Raw genomic sequence first — 23,055 nt, forward strand, 5'->3', positions numbered from 1 at the left:
TGTGACAATAAACACTGTGATTACCTCCTAGAGCCTACTGACGCCATCTAATATACTCGAGATCATCACAAGGACAGGGTGACCATTTCATCCATCTCTCTCGCACCACATCTTTGTGACCCATTCCCACCTCCTCCCCTCAGCAGAACAGAGGAGCCTCAAGGGAAGTACACTGGCTCAATTCCCACAGCATTTTCCATCACTGAGACCAGGAGGTGAGCACCTGTGATGCAATTACAACAGCAGACAGCATTTGTGCAATTGTTTGTTTACATTTTCTCTAGATTTTCTCTTAAAGGTGCATTAAGGTGGTAGGTCTTAGACCCAAAAAAAAAAAAAAAAACCTCAACAATAACGGTGATGTCACCTTCAGATGACTCTAGGATGAGGCAAAACACATGGCTGCTCTCCAGGTTTTGCACTGACAAGATAAAATTTGACAGTTCAACAAATCTAAAATTCCGACAAGAGTTTAAATAATTTTTAGCAGCCAGATTTTTTCATCTTCTAGCTTGGAGTCTTTTGCAATCCATAGAGCTGTATGGTGAAATATGGCACACCAATTAGCGAGTGACCAAATGTCCCAATGAAATCAAGACAGTAATTATGTAATATTGGAGTCACAGTCAGTTTGATTGCTATAAATAAATTTGACATTGAATAAAACTGACATACTCAAAACTAGCCTAATCGCGTTTCACTGGGGTCCACAGTTAAAAACGCGTTCCAGGGGGTAAAATCCGCGTTTTTGGTGGGGTTCCCCAGGTAAAATTTGCATTACAGGGGTTAAATATCATGTTATTTGGGGTCGCTTCAACCCGCGGAGATGAAAAACAACCCGTAGCAACAGTGAACAAGTAGCCCAATTTCGCGGGAATACCGAAGATTTGGCAACAGTGTTCTGAATAGTCCTGTGACCAGCGTTTGGGTATCTCACTTAGAGAGATAGGGATAGCTGCAGGTTGTAATGGGCATGCTGAAAGGTACACAATGCTATAACAGAAACTAACCCCTAACCCTACCCCACACCCTAGTAGGCAGCTTTTGCAACCAATTGTAAAGACCTTTCGGCATGCCCATTACTCTTACCTGCAGATAACCACACTTGCACTCAAATGCTCTCGCACTACCAACAGCTCAAGTTGTACTTTTTTTTTTTTTTTTTTTAAACTTTGAACTCCAGAGACACAAATCTTTTTCCTCTGCTTTCTAGCCTCATGTAGAGTTGATTAAGAACTCTCTGCCCATGAGATTGGCCACCATCTTGGATTTTGAGTCCAGTGATTCCCATCTTTTCAGTCATTGCACAGTAGCCCAGAACCACATGTTTGTGTAAATCAACAGACAACCAGTGGAATGATGCGTCTGGAGTTATGCATCTCAGATGTATGACTGATTCCAGCTCTGGTGGAAACTTTGTGTAATAGCTTTATGGGCAAATATATTTTCTTGTCTAAATCACGACATGTACAGAACATCTTACCCAGTCTTAACAAATCATTAAGCCATTTTTCCATATTATATTGATTGATAGTCTCACATTTTACCTCCTATAATGGAACTTTTTTCATCTGTTAGGCTTGCAGCAGGATAGATTTAACATTAATAGTATATTTCACTCTTTTGGATGATTTATTCCATTCACATGTCAGCAAGGGGGCAGGTTGCATTGGCTACATAAAAACAATTAAGAGGGGAGGGGTGGTTTCATTTCCTTCCGTTACGTTGCCCCCCTCATCTCGCTGTCCTGTTGTGGGAGAGTGCTAGAGAAGGCTTTGTAGATTTAGGGTGCTAAATAGCCACACACATGGTTTTCCTAAGCTGTAAATTTTATGGATAATTTCTGATGTGGTTAGAGATTTATACCCCCCAACAAAGACCAACATCTGCAGGTAATTATTCCTCCACTCACACACTTTTCTCCGTTGCTTTCTCATTCTCTCAAACACTCACAATTTCATTAAAACTCCCACATAATTTTTACACTTTGTCACTCTTTGTCCTGTCAACACTCACTTAGTCACACAGCTGAGGTTGGTCTTTCCTCTATCTAAACTTTAATTTGATACCCTTAAACAATTAGATGTCCAGAGAGAGCAATAGAATGAGAGACAAAGAGAAAGTGAAATTCAGGACAGAAACGGTGTATTTCTCTCAGCGAGTCCTCGGAGGCCTGTGTAAATCACACAGCTTCAGAGTTCAGGTCTGTCGGAGGGCTTTGGGTTATGTCATAATACACGAATTTGCCCGAATACAACTGCAGCCAAACCAACTCATTAGGGAAATGTGTATGTGTGTGTGTTTATGTGTGTGGTGTGTGAGTAGGTGGGATTTGAAGAGATCTAATGTTTTTCTGGAAGTTTTGTCATCTCGAAGGCAAAGTGCTTTATATTATTACAGTATCTCATGGAATCCAAATACCTGTAACATTTTCCATCCTGCTAATATTTTCCATGATATTTTCCCACACTGTTCACTTTCTCGTACACGTAATATCGTTTTAATTATCTGGCGGTCAGTGCTTGCGCAATATTTAGTTCAGATAGGACAAATCACTGTGTTTGAAGGCTGATTCTTGTTTCATGTGTTTAGGTGACTTTTTTTCGAAATGATGATGGACATTGCATGTCTCTCTTTTCTCTTAGCACACAACCCTGGCAATGAAATATATTTAAGGATCTGTCAATGACAAATTCCCAATCCCAGCCATTATAGTCCATATACATATTCTAGACAAACAGGTGAGGTAAAAGAAACCTGAATGTATTACTTCTCAAAGTAATATGCCCTTCTCCATCATCCGGTGAATAACTGCTGCCAAAAACAACAGCAACTGTGCACAAACAGCTCTTTTAAATCAGAATCCTTTATTCATAAAATGAATTATCTGTAAGTAGTCTTATTTACTGAGCAAGAAAGCTTAGTTCAACATTGTTTAAAATATCTTTTGCGTTCCACGGAAGAAATAAATTCTTACAGGTTTGGAATGATATGATAGTGTGTAAACGATGACAGAATTTTCTTTTTTTTTTTCTTTTCTTAGTAAAGCAGAGATCTCAATCACCAATGGGGTCATTTGAGGTTGAACAGAATGAGTTTGTAGCTTTGTAGACTTTCTCACCCCTGCACACTCACTGACTATGATGCTGGCAGTGTTGGTTGATGATTGGCTGGCTGCACTTTAAGCTGGGATGGAGGTATAACCTTCTTTGCCCTCTCTCATAATTTGTCTTTTTCTGGTGTCAGTCATTTGTTCTCCAACCTTGCTGGCCTCTTTGAGCCCATTAAGCCCCGCTGGGGTCCTGGGTAGCGAAGGCTAAACTGTGCGGCTGATGTCCAAGCGCCCTTCTAGAGCTTTACCTTTTTAAAGATAATTTATTTTGATTTAGCTAGTTAAGCAGGTCTTGAGCAGTCAAGTTTTGGCTTTGAGGGTGTTCCAGTGCTTGTCTTATTAATCCCCTGCAATAAAAAGGAGGGGAAAAAAAGAAGAAGAAGAAAAAAAAACGCAACAGCTCGGCTCATAACAAGGGTACTGTTCACTTCTTCTGTCCTCTTTTGTAAATGAAAAATTTACTGCTATGGCTTTGAACTCCAAACCAAACAGTAAATCTTACCCGCTAGAACTGAGTAGGAGAGCGCTATGGGTAAGGGGCAGAAATAGCTCTCATTAGAAACAGCTTGTTAGGTCATGTTTCTTGTTACCAAATGGTTGTCAAATACTAAGAAAGAAGGCAGCGTTATTGGTTCCTTACTGTTTAGCACCCAATTTTTTATTCTAACCTCCAGATGTATATTCAGTTCAGATTCATGGATATGGTATGTTTTTTTTTTATTTATTTATTTTTTTCAGAAAATAGCTTGTCACTAGAGCAGTACCCTCAAATGAACAGTTTTATACTATGTCTACCCCTAAAGGATACATATTAGTCAAAAAAGTACAAATCTCAATGTCCCAATCACCCCAAATCCCAGTGTCCCAATGACACACTGAAAGGTACAATTTTTGCACTTTTTTTTCCTCATTTACTGCTGTGAATTTCTACTGCATTGTATGACTTTTTGTCTTGGTTGCAAAATATTTTAATGACCCATTGATGCCTGATATTTATCATATCCACATAGTTTGGGAAATTAATATTCCCAATATTCTCATTCTCTTTTCTTCTCTTTTCACTGTTGTGCATTTCCTGGCTTGGAAAGAGCTGAGCAGTGAATACTTGAGATGTGCTGTTACCAGACAAATAAAAAATGAACAAACCAAAAGAATAATGAAAATATTTCTTGTTAGCGTAATGGGAAATGTTGGCCTGGCGCTTTGACCTGCTCTGGTGATGCTGGGGCAGCACATTTCTAGCACACACAATGTGAAGACGGTTCATTTGAATCCTACACGTCCTAGACAAGCCACGTCTGCAGGTGTCGCAGAACCGGCAGTTGACGCTTATCACTGGTCATTGTGACTTTAAAGCTGCCCTCGTTTTGCGACTCTCAAACTAAGGGCTGATATTGGAAATCATCTCCTCGCCGATTTAATCTGTTGGCCAATACACGAGGCGTCTGGACATGGTTTTTATGGCCTGTGAGGGAGCACAGACCCATGTGGTCAGATCGTACTGGAACACGAACCTGCCTGCGACCCTCATGCATGCACATCCAGTAAAAGCATTCAACCATCACTGCCAGTTCTCTCAGGTAGAGGAAGGATGATATCACTCTGTTGGCCCTCCACAGCAGCACCCGTTGTAGAGTTTTACCTGACCACCACCATTGTTGAGAGCATCTGGCCCCTGACCACTGCTCTTACAGTGCACAATCTCTCTGAGTCTTTCATTCATGGCGTTAGCTTTCTGAATCCTCTAGTAGAAGCACAAAACCCCATGGATGAGCGCCAACATACTGTGAGAGGTAGCAGACAGAGCACTCGCAAGCCGTTTTACTCTCCTCTCTAATTTCCTAGAAGAGAACGAAGTCAGGGGAAGTGCAAGCTAAAGCCACTGTCAGGACTGGCAGTGTTTGGGCACGCTCCAGCTAGAACAACTTGTGGTTTTTCTGCTTGCATGAAGTGGAGTGATTCCACATTCTGGTGGGTAAGCATAATGACATGCTGACCGGGGAAAAAGTGAGGATGGACGACGCTTGAGGAGGAGGAGGGAAGGAGGGAGAGATAGAACCAAGAGATGGATGCTAATGAGAACATTAAGGACAGTACAGACAAATAAGGTCAAAGTCAGGGCACACTGCTAAAACAAAAGAAGAGGAGGGAAATAAAAAAGACTACAATTTAAGGATAGTGATGCTGTGGAAGGCAGCAGCTGACAAAATACATGAATAAAACTAACGGCTGCCACTGCTACTCACGTTGATGTCACAAAATGTACTAGGGTTCAGAACCAATAGTACAATGTGATGAGACACCATCGGGTGAATTGAACTCTTATTCAGAACAGGCAATTAAACCAGGAGTGAAAATGACTTTAGAAGTAGTAAGGGAAAGATGTCTTGTTTGTAACCTATGATAATGTGTAAATCAGCAGGAGATGCTTAATGTGGCTGAACATTACTGAAAAGTAACAGAGAATAGTAAAAGTAATCTACCAAAAAAGTAATTACCTAAAATGTCTGTGTGCTTTGTTTTTTTAGGTTGGAAAAAAAATTCAAGATGGAATTTGTATTAATTTGGCCACATCCCTCAGGAAGTTGAAATGACTGGAGAAGTTGAAGAGACATTGAACACAGGTAATGCATTCTAGGAAATATCTGTCTGTCTGTCTGTTTAGACCAATATTAAAAAAAAATTTTTTGAGAATGGACCCTTGTAGCCTGTGTAGACAGTAGAGCGAGATGGAACCACAGTTTCCTGTTTTTCACTGGAGGTCAGATATGTGGACAGGTATATGGACACAGAAATGTATTCACAATGCCTCAGTGCCTAGACCTCACAGTCATACAACCCTCCTGAAAAAGAGAGGGAGAGAAAGTGAGCTCTGATGTGTTTATACTGTAGATCAAACCCCTCCAGTAGTACCACAGAAAAAGAAGGGGAATAATAAGGGGAAAGAAACAACCCCCTCCACCACCACAGGAGGCTGCACATAGTTTCCATTCACTTCTTCACTTGCATTATAAAAATAATTAAAGGAGATGTTGTGAGGGGGAGCAAGTGGCCCTGATGTCTCTCTGTTCTGTCATCTCAGCGGGTCCCATCCAGAGTCCATGCAGGTCAGCTCACTTCAAACATCACCGTGCGGATTGAGTTGCATCTACTGTTGAGTCCAAAAGGATTTGTAGACAAGTTTTTATTTTAACGTTTTGAATTAACACATGTTTAGCACATTGACGCATCAATCAAAACCTTGAAATATGCTCACTGTAAAACAGTTTCATGACTTAGGTATTGACTTCATTATAGACCTCATTCGTCTAAGCGATGGTTTATAATGTTCTTCAGTGGGAAACAGCTGCGGTGACCACAGGCTTTCATATTTGCCACAAGCTTCATTAAGATTACAAAGTGTTTGTCTTCTTTTCTGTGTTCATTTATCTTTGCTTTTGTAATTTGTATATGCTAGCAAATTGTTGTACATACGTCTCATGCTAATGACACCGCACGCCCAAACAATTCCTCTGGGCCACGTGGTGCTTGTACAGGGTGTCATGGGATACTTCACTAAGCCAACTCTCTCCAAAATACCTGCACTCATTTGAAACACATTAGAGAGCGATGTGTTCATTCTTTCCGACGCGAGGTGATGCACTTGTCTGGTATGAAGTCCTCAGTTTGTGGGCGGCCCTGAGAGTCGGGGGCCACGGAGCGGGCAGGGAAATGATGAAAAATGAAATGCAGCAGCCATTCCTGAAAACACACAAACGCGATATATCAGCTTGCGTGTCTGGCTCTTAGGCCGAGCAGTTTTTTTTCCTCCCATGAGCAGACGGTTGTGTGTGCGAGAGACGTGTTGTTGCCATGTGTTCTCTTTCATGCTGCGTGTTAATGAGTAAAGATGTACAGACAAAGGCGTAGCAATGTTTAACTGATTCTCACATGCTGCTGATGACACCTCGTGGGCCTTGTGCTGACCTCATGTTCCCTTAACGTGAACATGCATCCCTACAGAACACTGTAGTAGAGTTAGCACAGAGTTCATGTTTTTAGTGTTGGGTTCGACTCCTTGTCGAGTCCGATTTGAGTCCAAGTCCGTAACCAATTGAGTATGTATTGTTATCTTAATTTTATGTTGTTTCATATATATATATATATATTTTATCTTTTATGTTACACATGACTTGGATTTGACTGTACTCAGAGAAATGTCCAAAATGTCAGAGTCCGTGTCAAGTTCAAATACAAGTCCACCTTAGTGCGTCCATTTATAATTGCAGTCCAAGTACTCTGACTCTACCCTTTCACAGACAAGGCTTAAACCTAATCCCAGATTAAAATGTATGTTTAAATTGATTTAACTGAAAGCAACTTGCACTGACATGTCTTAAATTATGTCAGTGCCATTGTTTTTGCCTTAAGCCTGATTTATACTTTACACGTTACACGCAAGTTCGCTTGGTGCGCGTGAACCCATTTCGCTTGGCAGTGTGCACGGAAAATTTTGTTACTTTCCACGCTGCTCCATGTACGAAGATGCACGAGTGCGAGGCGAATCTGGCCGAGCATGTACGTTTCACCATACCATCCCGGCACCCAGTTTGCATGTCTAAATTAGTTGCTTACATTTACAAAATATGCCACCAATACCAGAAATAATCCCTTTTAATGAAAATAAAGGTCCATGTTTAATAAAAATATTCACGAAATTAAATTAAAATGTGTAGTGAAATTAGAAAATATTTAAGAGATCGTTAATTTAGTTGTATACATGTTCTCATATCCATATAGTTTGTTCTAATGTCACAAGTAATAATCTCAAGGTTTACTGGGTTTTACACGATTCTTTTTGCAGTATGGTTTTGGTGAAGTGTAGTTACTAGAATAAACATCGTCACGTGTACCTTACTTCTTCTTACCGCTGCTTCCTGCTGATTTAGAGAACAATTTCTCAGAGTCGCCCCCTGTCGTTTCAAAGAATAGAACAACGCCGAGCGCGTCAAGTATAAACGTCTCGTCTGTTTGGGGAGATGTGCACAGAGTCAGCGGAGGCTCGCGGTGCGGAGCCAGGCTAAAGTATAAATCCAGCTCCTGGTTTAATCTAAGCCCTGTGTGTGAAACCAGGCCTACGTGTTTTGCTCAGCAACAAGTGATTCAGTTTTGGGATTGTTTGTAACTGTTTAAATAACCTTCAAGAGTGTCTTTAGCATCAGAAGTTTATCTAGGATGCCTAAAGTGTTTCTTTTCCCCTCTAGAACTCCCTGTTGCAGAACATATGTGATATATTACTTGCTTTAAGCCACCAAAACGTGTATAAATGTTTTTACGAGAGGTTTTGTTTTACATGAGACTGGCTAATATATAATGCTGCGAGTGACACAATGACCTGCGCTGTTTGCCACAAAAATGCAAGGAAAAAACTGCTAAATTTTTCCATTGGCATAAAGACAAAATATTTTTCAATAAAAATGATGCAAAATACAGTTTTGTAGCCAGTAGGAAATATTCTCAATTCACTCGCTGTTGGCGAATATATCCTGTGTATTCCACAGACTTATAATGTCACTAATGTTTGGAACAGAAATGTATCTTTTTAATCTTCTCTGTAATTGCTAAATGTTTGATTTGCTGTGGGTGAATTACCACTGATGTGAATGGTCTCTTATAGTTATTCCATAGTAGCCTAATTGGTGTGCATACTACTGTGCTGCTTTAAAGAACAGTGGGAGTACACGACTATCCCGTTTATCAGATGTCTTGCATTCATGGACTCACAAACCAACACTGGTGACTCATACGTGACCCATCACGATGTAATTTTTCCATCAAACTGCTGGATTGGTCTGCAAAACTGAAATGATTTTTGTGTCTGTGACAGCACCGTCAATTCCAGCCTCAGTTTTTATCCAACTGATTAAAACCTGATGAATCGATGAATCACTTGTTTTAACCAATTTATTTACATGAACCAACCAAACAAACTGATTCACTTAAATAGTTTTTTAACAAAAGATTACCTAGAACTAGTAAGTTGAAATGCACATTCCCAGTTATGCTGGTTTATTCATGAAATTGTTTATTTTGATGTGTTCGTAAAGGTAATGTTCTATCTACCTGTAATTTGTTGGGTAGATAAAGTGATTTTTCCATGCAGTGTTTCTTTGCTAAAGTGCAGTGAGGTGTGCAGCCGTGGAAAATGTTTAAAATATCCTACTGGGAATTAGTTAGCCATATAGTCTAATTATGTGGCTGTAACCACATTAAGAAGGCTGAGAGCTGATGCCAGAAGATAAAACTAGATCATACGCTATGAGATGCATGTGTAATTGTCAGTCAACTTTTGAGTGCATGTTTGTTTGTGTGTGCCAGTTGATCTCCTAGCATACGCTTGTCTATGACTAGGAAAGGAAAACGCTCTCATGAGAGGAGAGTCTGTATTGATTTTGTGTATGTTGCTTTATCTATCATGTGCATGGCACATCTCAGAATCACATGGCACATGTCTTAATGCACATCTTGTGTGATTAAAAATTTGGCACGTGGTGTTAAGTGGCAGGGAGAATGCCAGGATCCCATGCTTGATCTGTTTTGGCAGCTGGAAGTTCATTTGTATTGGCCTGAACCCTGTTTTCTCCTCTTGTTGTCAGCAGGCTTATTTTAGATCCCAGGATCAAGAGGTGACTTTCCATGGCAGAAAATTAGCCGCTAATAGAAGCTTGTTTAATTAGCCCAAGATGAATTAGTCTGTGCATTTTGTGAACATAGCATGAACGCTTTGTGGTTGGGGCACAGCATTCTCAATAGATCTATCTTCTGCTCGGATGTTTATTTTTGAACGGGACTCCTTCACCCGTTGGGTCTAGAAATAGCATTTAAGTTCACTTTGAACATACAGCTATGATTATTGGAGTTCATTCTTAACAACTATTACAAAAAATAATTAGTATTTAGCGCATCTAAATGCTAAACTGATCATTTATAGAAAGTCAATTACGCTATTTTGGGAATTCTGGGAATCAGCAGTTGTTTGTAGTGGCAGAAGATGTGTAGATGTCAGGATCCTGCTGCAGATCACCTTGATGTCATCCTTGGTTAGGCTGGACCACACGGGTAGTGTGCAGTCCATGGCTCTGGTCTGTATTGTGAGACTGGTCTGTTTTCACAGCTGTTCTGTTCTGCTCAGAGTGCTCTGCCTCACATCCCATCGCCATCAGACTCAGTCAGTCCTTGCCAACCTCTCCTGGACATTAATGGCATTCTCAAATTCTCTAGGTGGTCCACTGTAGTTATAGATAGATAGACAGTCAGAACACTTCCTTTCCCAGAATGCATTACCTGCATACCTTTCTCTCAATAGATAGATACACTCTCAGAAAAAAAAGGTACAAAAGATGTCACTGAGGCGATAGCCTTTCAAAAGGTACACCTTTGTACCTAAAGAGCGCATATTAGTACCTTAAAGGTACATATTGGTATCTAAAGGCAGGAACACACCAAGCCGATGGTTGGCCGTCGGGCAGTTTTTGTTTGTCGTCTGACTAAGTTTTCTCAGGATGTTCCACACCGTCGGCTGAAGTTGGTCCTCTTCGGCTTTTCTCGGAGGATTTGACATGTTGAATCGGTGTCGGAGCTCGCCGGTCCGTCGGGATCTGATCATTCTGATTGGCTGTTCAGCTACTGCCACCTGCTGGTACGGAAAGGCATTTCATTTTACGCAGGCGCAGAATGGACGTGCTACTTGGCCGTCGGCTGTCAAGCATCGGTTTGATGTGTCAGGCCAACTTTGGACCCAGACGCGGCCGACTTGAACTAACCCCGCAGTCTGCTTTCATTGCCACTAGTTCGTCTGTGTCAGCTTGGTGTGTTCCTGCCTAAAAGTGTACATATAAGTACCTAAATGGTGAGAATTGCAATAAACTAAATCCTACCTGTCGCAAAATTGTCAGTGACTTCTCTTATAAAACAGCATTTTTTTTCAGTGTAAACTCTAAAAATAGATCAGATTTGCAGATAGGCTATCGATTCATTAAATGATAAACTGTTTTCCCTCAAAAGCTGGTGTGTTATGCTTTTTTGCTAACCTTGGATAGAGGCTTGCCTTAAAGTGGCTTTGGGCAGAATGCTTGATTTCCCAGAATGCATTACCTGAATACGTTTTTCTAGATCAGGGGTCGGCAACCTATGGCAAAAGCGAGAAAGGTGTATGTATTTCATTCAGATAAAGTACCTCGCACCTGCATTCAGATCTACGTTCCTCATAGTAACACAGCTTGTTTTATTAAGTTAGAAGCTATAAATACTATTAAAGTGTGAGAATTAAACTGAGCAAGTCAATAAAAGTGCACAGCTCTGACAAACCATTAGCACGACCGCTGTGGAACACACACACAAGTTTCCGTTTGACTGATAGCTTACAAGTTTGCTCTGCTGTATTTGTTGCGCTTAACTTTTAGGTGAAAAAAAGAAGTTAAGACTATAAATTTTTGGAGATTTTCAAATATGGGCCTGTTTACACTTGGTCACTTTATGTGTTTTTACTGATTCAAGATCAAAGACTGGAGTAGGAAAGAGAGCGGCATCAGCACTGGTAAGATTAGTCTCACTACTTTGAATGAAGATGACTGTGTGTTGAGCGTCTGTAACACTGAACTTTCAGTTTCATTTGCGGCAGTTTGCGCGTCAGCTTGCTGAAGAGATATTCATCTGCGGCAATAATGTGTGTTGTAGTAGCCCTGTTATATCTCATGTCTATAACATGCCATATAGCCTATAACATGCTCTCATTTTTTACCATTTTGGAAGGAGTAAAATTTCCATATGTGGCTTCAACAGTCAGATGCATTTACACTTGTCCAGTTTCGTCTGGAATACGTCTCAAACCACCTCCTAAAGTGGTTTGAGTGATCGGATTTAAATTCATCTCAAAAGTGTTTCGGAGGGCATTTACACCTAGTCTTTTCATGATCGGATAGCTATTCTAGATAGACAGACAGACAAGGTGTATTGTTGTTTGGTTGAATGGATAAAACAGAAGTAGGTATCTGTCATGAATCTGCCACCAGAAATTCTTCATGGTCGTGACAGCTTTAGACTTCTACTCTCTCTTGTTTGTTTTCACTGCTTTTCATCTCTGAACAGCAGACAAACAAGTCAATACTCAGTACTGCCCTTCGGCAGCCAAGAAAGTTTTTCATATTTGTAGCATTTGTAGATACATCCATGGAACTCAGGCCTCACCCAAAGGAACATGGCTTTAATTAGACCCCTCTGCGATTTAGTGTGAGTCAGGAGGGAACCCTCTCACAGTATCCTGCTTCCTATTTGCTCCACATCCGTTTCTCTCTGTGTGTACACAGAATAAATAAGGCACATAGGAAATTTGCACGAACAACTTGTCATAGTGTGGTTATATTGTGCAGAAAATACTGACAGGCTCAGAGGCAAATAGAGTTTAGCTATGTGGATGAGAAAAATATGATATTGATATTGTTAGTATGATATGTTATTGAAGTGTAATTGTGAAAAACAGTTTTGGAGATTTTAGTCTTTCCCCATTCAGATAAAAAGGAGCTTTATTTCTATTGCCTACATAGAAGATAGCTGCAATATATTGTATGTATGTATGTGTGTGTGTGTGTGTGTATGTATATATATATATATATATATATATATATATATATATATAATATACACTTTTGTTTTTGCCCCCATTTTTCATGAGCTAACTTTAAAGATCTAAGACTTTTTCTATGTACACAAAAAAAAAGCCTATTTCTCTCATATATTGTTCATAAATCTGTCTAAATCTGGGGGGGGGTCCGAAAACCAGTCAGTATCTGGTGTGACCACCATTTGCCTCACACAGTGCAGCACATCACCTTCGCATTGTTGATGAGGTTGTTGATTGTGGCCTGTGGAATGTTGGTCCACTCTTCAATGGCTGTGCGGAGTTGCTGGATATTGGCAGGAACTGGAACACGCTGTCATATACGCCGATCCAGAGCATCCCAAACATGCGCAATGGGTGACATGTCCGGTGAATATGCTGGCCATGCAAGCGATGCGCCATGCTGGCGATCCACAACGATGACATCAGCAAACCGCTCACCCACACAACGCCATACACGCTGTCTGCCATCTGCCCTGTACAGTGAAAACCGGGATTCATCCGTGAAGAGAACACCTCTCCAAAGTGCCAGACGCCATCGAATGTGAGCATTTGCCCACTCAAGTCAGTTACGACGACGAACTGCAGTCAGGTCGAGACCCCGATGAGGACGACGAGCATGCAGATGAGCTTCCCTGAGACGGTTTCTGACAGTTTGTGCAGAAATTCTTTGGTTATGCAAACCGATTGTTGCAGCAGCTGTCCGGGTGGCTGGTCTCAGACGATCTTAGAGGTGATGCTGGATGTGAACGTCCTGGGGTGGTGTGGTTACACGTGGTCTGCGGTTGTGAGGCCAGTTGGATGTACTGCTAAATTCTCTGAAACGCCTTTAAAGACGGCTTATGGTAGAGAAATGAACATTCAATTTACGGGCAACAGCTCTGGTGGATAAAACTGCACATTTTAGAGTGGCCTTTTATTGTGGCCAGCCTAAGGCACATCTGTGCAATAATCATGCTGTCTTATCAGCATCTTGATATGCCACACCTGTGAGGTGGATGGATTATCTCGGCAAAGGAGAAGTGCTCACTAACACAGATTTAGATAGATTTGTGAACAATATTTGAGAGAAATAGGCCTTTTGTGTACACAGAAAAAGTCTTAGATCTTTGAGTTCAGCTCATGAAAAATGGGGGCAAAAACAAAAGTGTCACAGTGTGTGTGTATGTGTATATATATATATATATATATATATATATATATATATATAATATACACAATATTTTCTAAATTGCATTTTTATTCCAATTTTGTGTAAAAATGTGTTAACATTAGGCAGTCCAATCAAATGATCAGTCTAAAGAGATTTTAAAAATTCAGATATTTTGCAATATCTATCACAATAAAAAGTCCAATTGAGTGCATTGCATTATGGGATACAATATTCCGCACAGTAAGCTCTGGTAATTTTGGCAAATGTAGTAGATAATTTGAGTATTTACAGTATACATACTACGTGCCTTAGGTCATTGTCTATTTTTATTAAGTGCAAATAGCCAACCTTGTTGGTGGATGCTATTTTCATTAAAGGGTTAGTTCACCCAAAAATTCTGTCATTAATTACTCATCCTCATGTGTTTCCAAACCCGTAAAACTTTTGTTCATCTTCGGAACACAAATGAAAATCTTTTTAATGAAATATCAGAGCTTTCTGTCCTTCCATTGACAGCCTAACCATCTACCACTTTCAAGCCCCAGAATGTGACTCCAGTGGTTTAACCTCAGTTTTATGAAGTATTTCGAGTACTTTGTTTGCACAAAAAAAAAAAAAAAAAATTACCACTTTATTTACAAAATATTTGTCTCCAACGCGTTCACAAGAGCTCCACGACGCATGCGTGTTGTGTTGACGCAAGAGCAGACATTGCGTGAATGAGATTAATATTTGTAAATAAAGTGGTAATTTTTTAATAATAATAGTGTTTTTTTGGTTGTTTTTTTGTTTTTTTGCACAATCAAAGCACTAGCGTCACTTCATAAAATTCAGGTTAAACCACTGGAGTCACATGGATTACTTTATGATTTCTTTACTACCTTTCTGGGGCTTGAAAATTGTAGTTGCGTAGCTGTCAATAGAGGGACAAAAATCTCTCAGATTTCATTAAAAAGATCTTAATTTCTGTTCTGAAGATGAACGAAGGTCTTACGGATTTGGAATGACATGAGGGTGAGTAATTAATGACAGAGTTTTCATTTTTGGGTGAAATAACCATTTAACTCCATCCACTGTCGATCTGACAATTTACCCATATAGCAAATAACATATCACTTCTGTTTTCATTTTGTGTGAATAGCATCTGTCAGTACTTGCACTTAGTGTTCTTGGTAATGTTTGTGCCAAATGTAAATAGCAACAAAAAACATCTTGTTTACACTGAGTAGAAATAGCCAATGCCTTAATACATTCAGCCTTAAGTAATGAGATTCATATTCAACTGCATGGAGACACGAAAGTGTGCTATGAAAAGAAAAATGACCTAATCTACTTCCCAAACCGCTATTCTGCCAAGGAAGAAATATGCTAATTTGCCAAAGTGATACCACTCGCAAATTAAAATAAAGGAGCTTGTTCATCCAAAAATCACACTCCATTTGCATTTTCCCTATCCAAACATCAACACCACATGATAGAGCAATTGGTCTCTGATGGCAGCAGCTCCTTTGCTTGCATGCTGAGACCTCCGCATGACCATGCACATGGCCCTGGTCTGCTCGCTCGCTCTGTCTCTCACCTTTCTTAATACCTCACAGCTGAAAGCAGTCACCAGCTCCTGTCCAACTCGATGATACCAGAGAAAAACAAAGAGGTGTCTTGCCAGAACCAAATATATCTGTGAAAAATAAAAGTTGCATTCCACTTTTTTTTAACAATGACAATTAAAATAAACACTGGTGTAATGTCAACATCAAGGGAGCTGAATTTCGTGTCTTCTCACTTTGTTTTCCGACACTGATTCTCAGTGGATCTTCTTTATTTTCTTTAATTTCTCTTTTTCCCCCCTGTTTGGACAGCTAGCGTGCTAAGCTGACTGGCCCTACAACTGAACAGGCCATTTGGAAAAGCATGTGAGTGGGTTTAGTGTGTGTGCTAAAACTGTGAAGGTGAGTAAATGGTTGTTTTTGCCTGTGCTTTTACTGGAAAAGGAAAGAGAGATGAACTGCTGAAATATCCTATTTCACGCCTTCCGAGTGAAAGTTGTTATTAATTGGTTTTTTTCTTTTGGCCAATAAAAGCAATGAATGGTAACAGGGCAGAAAAGATTAACCCTAGTGCTAGAAAAAATGTTTGGAAAGAGAATTAAAAAGTAGGTGAACATGTCGGAGACCAAACTTTTCCATTCCGCCATCACACCTGATTTATCCAAGATATTACTGGAAAGCTTGCCATGGCGGCCGTCTCTCGCTCTATACACTGGGGCCCAGTCGCAGTCTCTCCAGGCGCCCTTAATCATGGAGCGTGCAAACACTTGTGAAGGTTCTGTGGCTTCATCAGTGTATTTCCAGATATTAACATCACCAAGAGAGGAAACATTTATGATTAAAAATAATAATAACAGGTGAAAAAAAGCCACTGAAATTAGACCCAGCTGGAATATCAGTGACGGTTAAGTCAAGCAGAGGAAGAGGGGGAGGGAGAAAGAGAGAGGGAGTGAACGAGTGCACCAACATGTAGAAACGAGTTTCATGATGAACATATTTATGAACTTACGACCAGGATTTTCACCACATTTTCTGTGCAGATAAATAATATGCATGTTAATAAATTGCATTGTGCATTTCAAACTAAATTAATACATACATAAAAATGTTGGCCTATAATTGTCTTCAGTAACGTTCCTCGAATGTTAGTGTATGACTCCCAGTTGCTAAATAAGTTCCCATAACATTGCGAGGATGTTTTTGTTTGACCAACTAGTATACAACTTACACATCAATTTTGTATAATGACTCGTTAAACACAGCTTACATCCTTATTGATACTTGACAGCAAATCAAATTAGACTTTGCGCCTTTGTGATTGTGCGTAGATTTGAGAGACATTCTACCTGAAAAAGTTAGCATAAAAAGCATAATAACCATTAAGTGTGAAGGTACAGACAGGCATGATGGGGTCAGGGGCTTCAGAAAATAATTAGACATTCTTATTTTTTCAGACATTACCTAGAAACTGTGTAATGAACACTATAAATCCTTTTCAGGCTGTATCAATCTTCTCTGCTGTACAAATGCTTTGAAGATCCCCTGGAAAAAAAAGTTTATCTCTGGAAGCAGCTCTGTTGAAGTACCTTTTTATTTTAGGAACAGCCAGACTTACAAAAAGAATGAAAATAAATTTTCAGATGGGAGGATGTTGTAATCCTTTGATTCGAACATGCTGTTGTGATAGTGACAAGGTAACAAGGAGTTTGGCGGGAAAGTGGCATGCATCTGTTGGAATATCTGGATAATGATGAGTGATTCTTGTATTAGTTCTTGTGAATAGCAGCACCTGCATTATGGTCTTCATTCATGGTGCCTTTGATCCACACAGAGTCTTGAATATTCTAGAAAATGTGACAGAATGAATGGTGCTGAGATTGCTGGAATGCCACCTCCACAAGGCTTTGATTCTCTTGAGAAAATGGATGTTACTGTGATCAGATCTCACCACTTCACACCAAATGCTGTTCAATGTTGTTGTTTGTCTTCTTTGTCAGTTGGCACTAGTCTCACATAGCCAGACCTTCAGACTAACAGCAGAAGGTCTGGACTCCATAGCAGCTTTTGTTGGCCAAGAACCGCCCAGAGGCTGTCTGACTGACGTAAAGCAACGAATCACAGTTCGTTTTGTTCTTCGTCATGTTTAAGGGCGTGAAAATGTAATGTCAATGTCCCTACAATAACATACCGGTGTGTAAAACTCTTGGATGTATATTAAAGAGTCTATGCCGCAAAATTTACATAGTTCACATACTTTTGAAAATTCAGCGTTTAGTTGATCCTGATAAGTGCTCATTGTCACAGTTGTAAACATGACAGTGTTCTTTTTCCATGAGGGGGTTTGGCATCATAGCATCTTTGTTTCCAGGCGGACCTTTAAAGAACACAACACACACATCTCCCGAAAATCCAGATGATGACTTCAAAACTCCTGAAATGTTTCCAATTTTGTGTGCCATATGCATTAGACGTTCAGCCAACGGTCCGTGGACGTGACTGAGTCTGAGGCTGAGACTAGTTGGCACTGGCTTGTGCTCACAATGAACCTTCTTATGAGAACAACTAATGGCTCCTTATCCCTCCCAAACAGTGACCTTCCTTTAACCCATCTTTATGGGTTCATAACATAGTGCCCCTCTGATTCTTGCATTATCACCTCTTAACATCCCACCATGCACTGTTGTTCTACAATAGAAAACATTTCTGCTTTTCTATTTCGCCCAACAAATGAGTTAGGCACAATCCGCTCCTTGTTTTTTGAACCTCAAGACCTTTTCTGGCATAAGATGTCTCACTTATTTTAGCCATGATGTACCTGTTTAATAAAGTTTCTTTTATTCATTTCCATGGTTATGGCTTTTGTTATTCCACAACAAAACCGGTTTATGAGGCATCTGACAATGTAAAGTCCAGCTTTGCAAACCAGAGATCTTCCATGATGTCACCACCTCCTGCCAGGTGCATGACGAGTGTGGACAGCGGGAAATGTTGTCACTGTCCAAGGTTCAATCACTTGCTCAATCGAAACGCAATTGTACTGATACGTGAAATTTGCTGCATAATTAAATAGGAAAAAAAAAAACATATCTGCTCAGAATCAAAGGGACATCTTTGGAAATTATTGCAAGTTCAAAACACACGTGTTCGCATTTTCGTGAATGGAGAGCACCCAGTGGTCTCGCTGACAGGCCAGCTGTAGGTGGTCTGAGGCCAACTGGAGGAGCTGGAGAGAGCTGTTTATGGAAGAAGGTTACAGAAAGATCACACTGAGAAACATATCCCAAACATTCCTACTGAGAACGTCTCAGCAAAAGTCAATTAACATTGCATGGCAGAAAAGCTCATGTCCTTTATAGGCATTGGCAAGTTCTCAAGGGCTGTTTTCTCAACAGCAGCCTTCCGTGATACCACATCATCACTTCCGACATTGCTTGATTCCTGGCAATAAAGATTTACGTTTAAATTGAAATTGTCAAACACAGGAAAGTTAGCATTCAGCTTAACACCGGGCAGTAGGTTGATCAGGAAGCTGAATGTGTGTCCAGTTCATTCCCAGAAACGTGATTGGTGCAACTCAGCTTGGCTCAGATGGGATCTGCACACAGTCTATTGTGCTTATCGATGACTTGGTTCCTGAACAATATGACCTCATTCAAGCTCTCAGCAGGAGTGGGGTACTCTAGAGAGTCCAGTTTATAATGGCACAGAATCAGCCAACCTTTGGTTTTTGTTGTGGCATTGTTCCACTTTAATTGATTGGTTTTCAAATAAATGTGTGTAATTCATAGGGTTTATTGCATGAGTTTTAGGGACTAACCTGCTTAGCTTGTTTCTGTTTCAGATCTACGTGTTGGATGGCAGGACTCATTAGCTTGGTTCCAACAACTAGTGAGCTCATGGAAAACCTGGAACTATCAGGTAATTTTAAAATTGTGATGGATTGTGAAATTGTGTGTGTGCATAAAATCCAGGGTTGTGTGCCATTCAGAATTAAATTGAGAATGCTTTTTAAATTACGGTTGATTTTGAGTTGTAATTTATCCATTTCAGTTGTATTTCCTGTCTGATGTTTTATTCTCACTTAGGAGCTATAATTGCAAAGGTCTTTATATTTTAAAGTTTTATTAACTTTACATGCTTACAGACAGGTTTATAAACCAGAGTGAAGGAGCACTTCAGCTGTGTCTGAAATCACATACTCTCTTGAGTAGGTACATATTTTCAATAAGTAAATACTTCACAACCAATCCTCTTCCGTGGCCTCATGGGATAGTAAAGTGTCCATCATATGCCCACTTCAGAATCTCGCTGGAAACAGTAGGTCATCCATGTACTTTTTTCCTACTGTTTTTTGAGTACTGTGAATTTGGACATACTTATTTTGTCACATACTGTTTTTTGCCTACTATATAGTAGGGAAGTATGTGATTTTGTATGCAGCATTCATTTCCCAGAATGCCATTTCCTGTTATTCCACTTCCTGTCATTTCAAAACGAATTTCAATTTAATCCAGTTCTTTAATTCTGTATTTTGCACAACCCTACCTAAACATGATGTTAACCAATGTTATTTTAGTGTTATTTATATACTATTATTCAGTTATTCATATTTTGAATTAGCTTTTATTTTTATATTTAAAAAAAATAATAATAAGTTTTAGTAATTTTGTTAAGTGCTTTGTCATTGTGCTTTTTTTTTTTTTTTAATTATTTTTAATATTTATATTTTACTTCAGCTTTATTTCAGTTAACCAAATAATGTTTTTAATATTTTTAGTTTTAGTAATAACCCTGAAATCTTTGATACTTTTCTATAGTTTGAGACTATTAAGCACAGAGTTAATGGACCTCAGATCCATTCTACTTAGCTTGTGATAGCACTGCTGAACCAATACAGCTCATCCTCATCTTATATACTTGATTTTACACAGGCCACAGCCTGTAAAGTGACTCCACTTTGAGGAAAAACAAGGTTGCTGACTGGTGTGACCTCACTGACCTGCTTTATTCTCAGCTTAGTGAACTGTGAGCACATAACAGGGAAGTGAACATGAATCAGTTTTCTGAGAGATTTCCCAACAAGGTGTGGGATGTAAACACAGCTGATGTTCTGATGATCAGATGTTGGAATGTGTTTTTATCTACTCCTATGCTCAATACATTTTCCATCTGACCCAAATGCTATGGGCCATCGATTGGGTGTACTTTTGTGATGATCCGTTTGGCATTTCCGTTTCCTCATGCTTTTGTCAAAATGTGCACTCCTGCCCATCATTCACATTGATCACTGCTGCTATTTGTGTGTCTCTATGTTATAGAAGGGAAATTTGCTGGAATCTGTAGATTTGTAACTAGTTTGCTATAAAATAATGCACTTTTTTAAAGCAATAGTCTCAAATAAAAAAAATAGATTAAATATGAAACAAAGGTTAGAAGGTTATGCAGATCTACTTTATAAAACTCTCTGGTTTTAATTGAATACTTCAGTCTGGATTTTAATCATTTAAATCTGGTTAGGGGGCGAGAATGCAGTAATAGTTTATGCTCCATCTGCACGAGTGTACGTATTGACAAAAATATTGTTTATATCCTTGAACTTTTTGCGGCAATGCTTACTAACCTTTTGAACATGCAATTAGATGGACAGCCAAAATAACAGATGAATCAGACTATACTATCTGCGTAGAAAAAGTATGAGAATATTTGGCAATAGAAAAACTGCTTGTATAAAAACAACACCGCCCAAAAAAAATGATATAACAAATATATTTTTCACTCTCTCAAGAAGCTGTTTCTAATATAGTTGTCAGGAACAGATTTTACTGCATTGAATCAGCCTTATGAAAAGCATGATTCATGGTGTCCAGAAGCACAATGAACAACCTTACACACACACACACACACACACACACAAAGCAGCAGCCCAGTGGAAAAAGCTGCCCTCGTTTTCCACTAGGACAATAGGAAATTAATTAATGACCTTTAAGTAGTTATTGGACTGAGAAAAAAAGAAAGACAACATGGAGGACAAGTTCAGAACAGCTTCGAAACAAAGAAAGGCTTGTGCTTATTATGGATTGGTGTTTGATGTCACAGTGTAATACCGCATATTTATGGTAGAAATAAGATAAGCCTTCATCAAGATTGTGGTATTATCTGGGTATTCCACATATTTTCCATTTGCACCCTTCAGTGCTCACTTTAATAATCACTGCCCAGTAAATAAGTGTCACAAAGAGATGTATTTCATATTTTAGGTGTCTGAACTCGCTTGCATTTGCCAATCTTAATTACTAAGGTGATTAAATGAGTAAAACATTACAAACAACCACAACTATTGTGTCCATGCCTACATGTTAAAATGAAGCTATATCATACGAGTAGAGTGCTATTCTACCAATTATCAGTTACTTTGTCTATTTTTACTCGATCAATGAAAATAGTCCCAAATAAAGCTGAATTAACTCAGGCAGCTGATTGGTAATTTATGAACAATTCGTTCATTTTGAATGATCCTTTTAATTGATTCAGGAATAATGAGTCTCAGGGAAGGATTCATTCAGTTTTGGCTGTGATGCACAATGTAATTTCATGTCATTCTTAGGCTCTATACAGTAACTCTGTACTCATTTGTTCATTTCTCAAGGGAACTATTGCCAAAGTCCCTTTAAGACAAGTAATTTCACTTGGCGGCCATCTTTGAAATGCCTCTCGGGCATGCAAGTGCAGCTCCTATCTCTTTGAATGGGGAAACATCAAATTCTCCAAAGCTGTTTGCCAAGCTTTCGATCAAATTTCATATTTGAAATCACCAATGAAATCTGACAACAACTGTCTCATAAATTTTGTTTCTAAACGCTCGAATCATGACAAAAAACAAAGAATTCTGCTAACACTTTACAGTACAATACAGTATTTTTTCTGTAACTCATTTTGCAGGTTACGTCATTACACCAGTAGGCTTATAATAACGCAGCAAAGACTTTGACCGGAAGACGCAATAGCAAAGACTATAGAATAACATAAGATGCGTAACTCGTATTGTTTTGAATGGGAGAAAGTGCAACGCGCAATATGGCGGAATAAGTCCCGCCTTCTAAATAAGAGCCAATCGCTGATTGGTAAAGTCATCGCATCACTGCAGTGGCTGTTAGAAGCTCCGGTTCCTATAGAAATAGTCAGACGCATGCCTCCGAAATGAGACACTTTAGGACTGCGCATGTGCATTAGCTTGATCCAGCCTGAAAAATACAGTTTTTACATATAAGGACTTTCCACACTGTGCTTAACCCTGGGTTATCGTCATTCTAAACACCACTTTTAACCCCGGGTAAAGGAACATTTCACACTTGTAATTTAGAAGCGGGATTAGCACCGTTTTTGTGTTGTTAACCCCGCATTGCGGTGGCAAACTTGTACAGTGTGAAACGACGCGGTTGATAGAATGTTACAGACAGCCATTCGCATTCTCATATTTGCCTGCTTTGAATAGTCACGGAAACACTTCGCATTGTATATAAACAGTAAATTCAGCATTTAAGAGGAAAAATGTCAAATGCTGACAGAAAACGCAACAATTTGAGTGAAG

General features: G+C 39.5%; 1 protein-coding gene across 1 annotated transcript in view; it reads left to right on the plus strand.

The window, feature by feature from the left end:
* Positions 1 to 1,762: 1,762 nt before the first annotated feature.
* Positions 1,763 to 23,055, plus strand: part of LOC127523333 (galanin receptor 2a) — a 50,500-nt gene continuing 29,207 nt past the window's right edge. The window contains exons 1-3 of the mRNA XM_051913914.1: positions 1,763 to 1,892; positions 5,641 to 5,736; positions 19,309 to 19,385. The gene's annotated coding sequence lies outside the window, so the exon portion shown is untranslated. The remainder of the gene's footprint in view (positions 1,893 to 5,640; positions 5,737 to 19,308; positions 19,386 to 23,055) is intronic.

The sequence above is a fragment of the Ctenopharyngodon idella genome, chromosome 12, assembly GCF_019924925.1.
Source record: "Ctenopharyngodon idella isolate HZGC_01 chromosome 12, HZGC01, whole genome shotgun sequence".
Classification (NCBI taxonomy): Eukaryota; Metazoa; Chordata; class Actinopteri; order Cypriniformes; family Xenocyprididae; genus Ctenopharyngodon; species Ctenopharyngodon idella.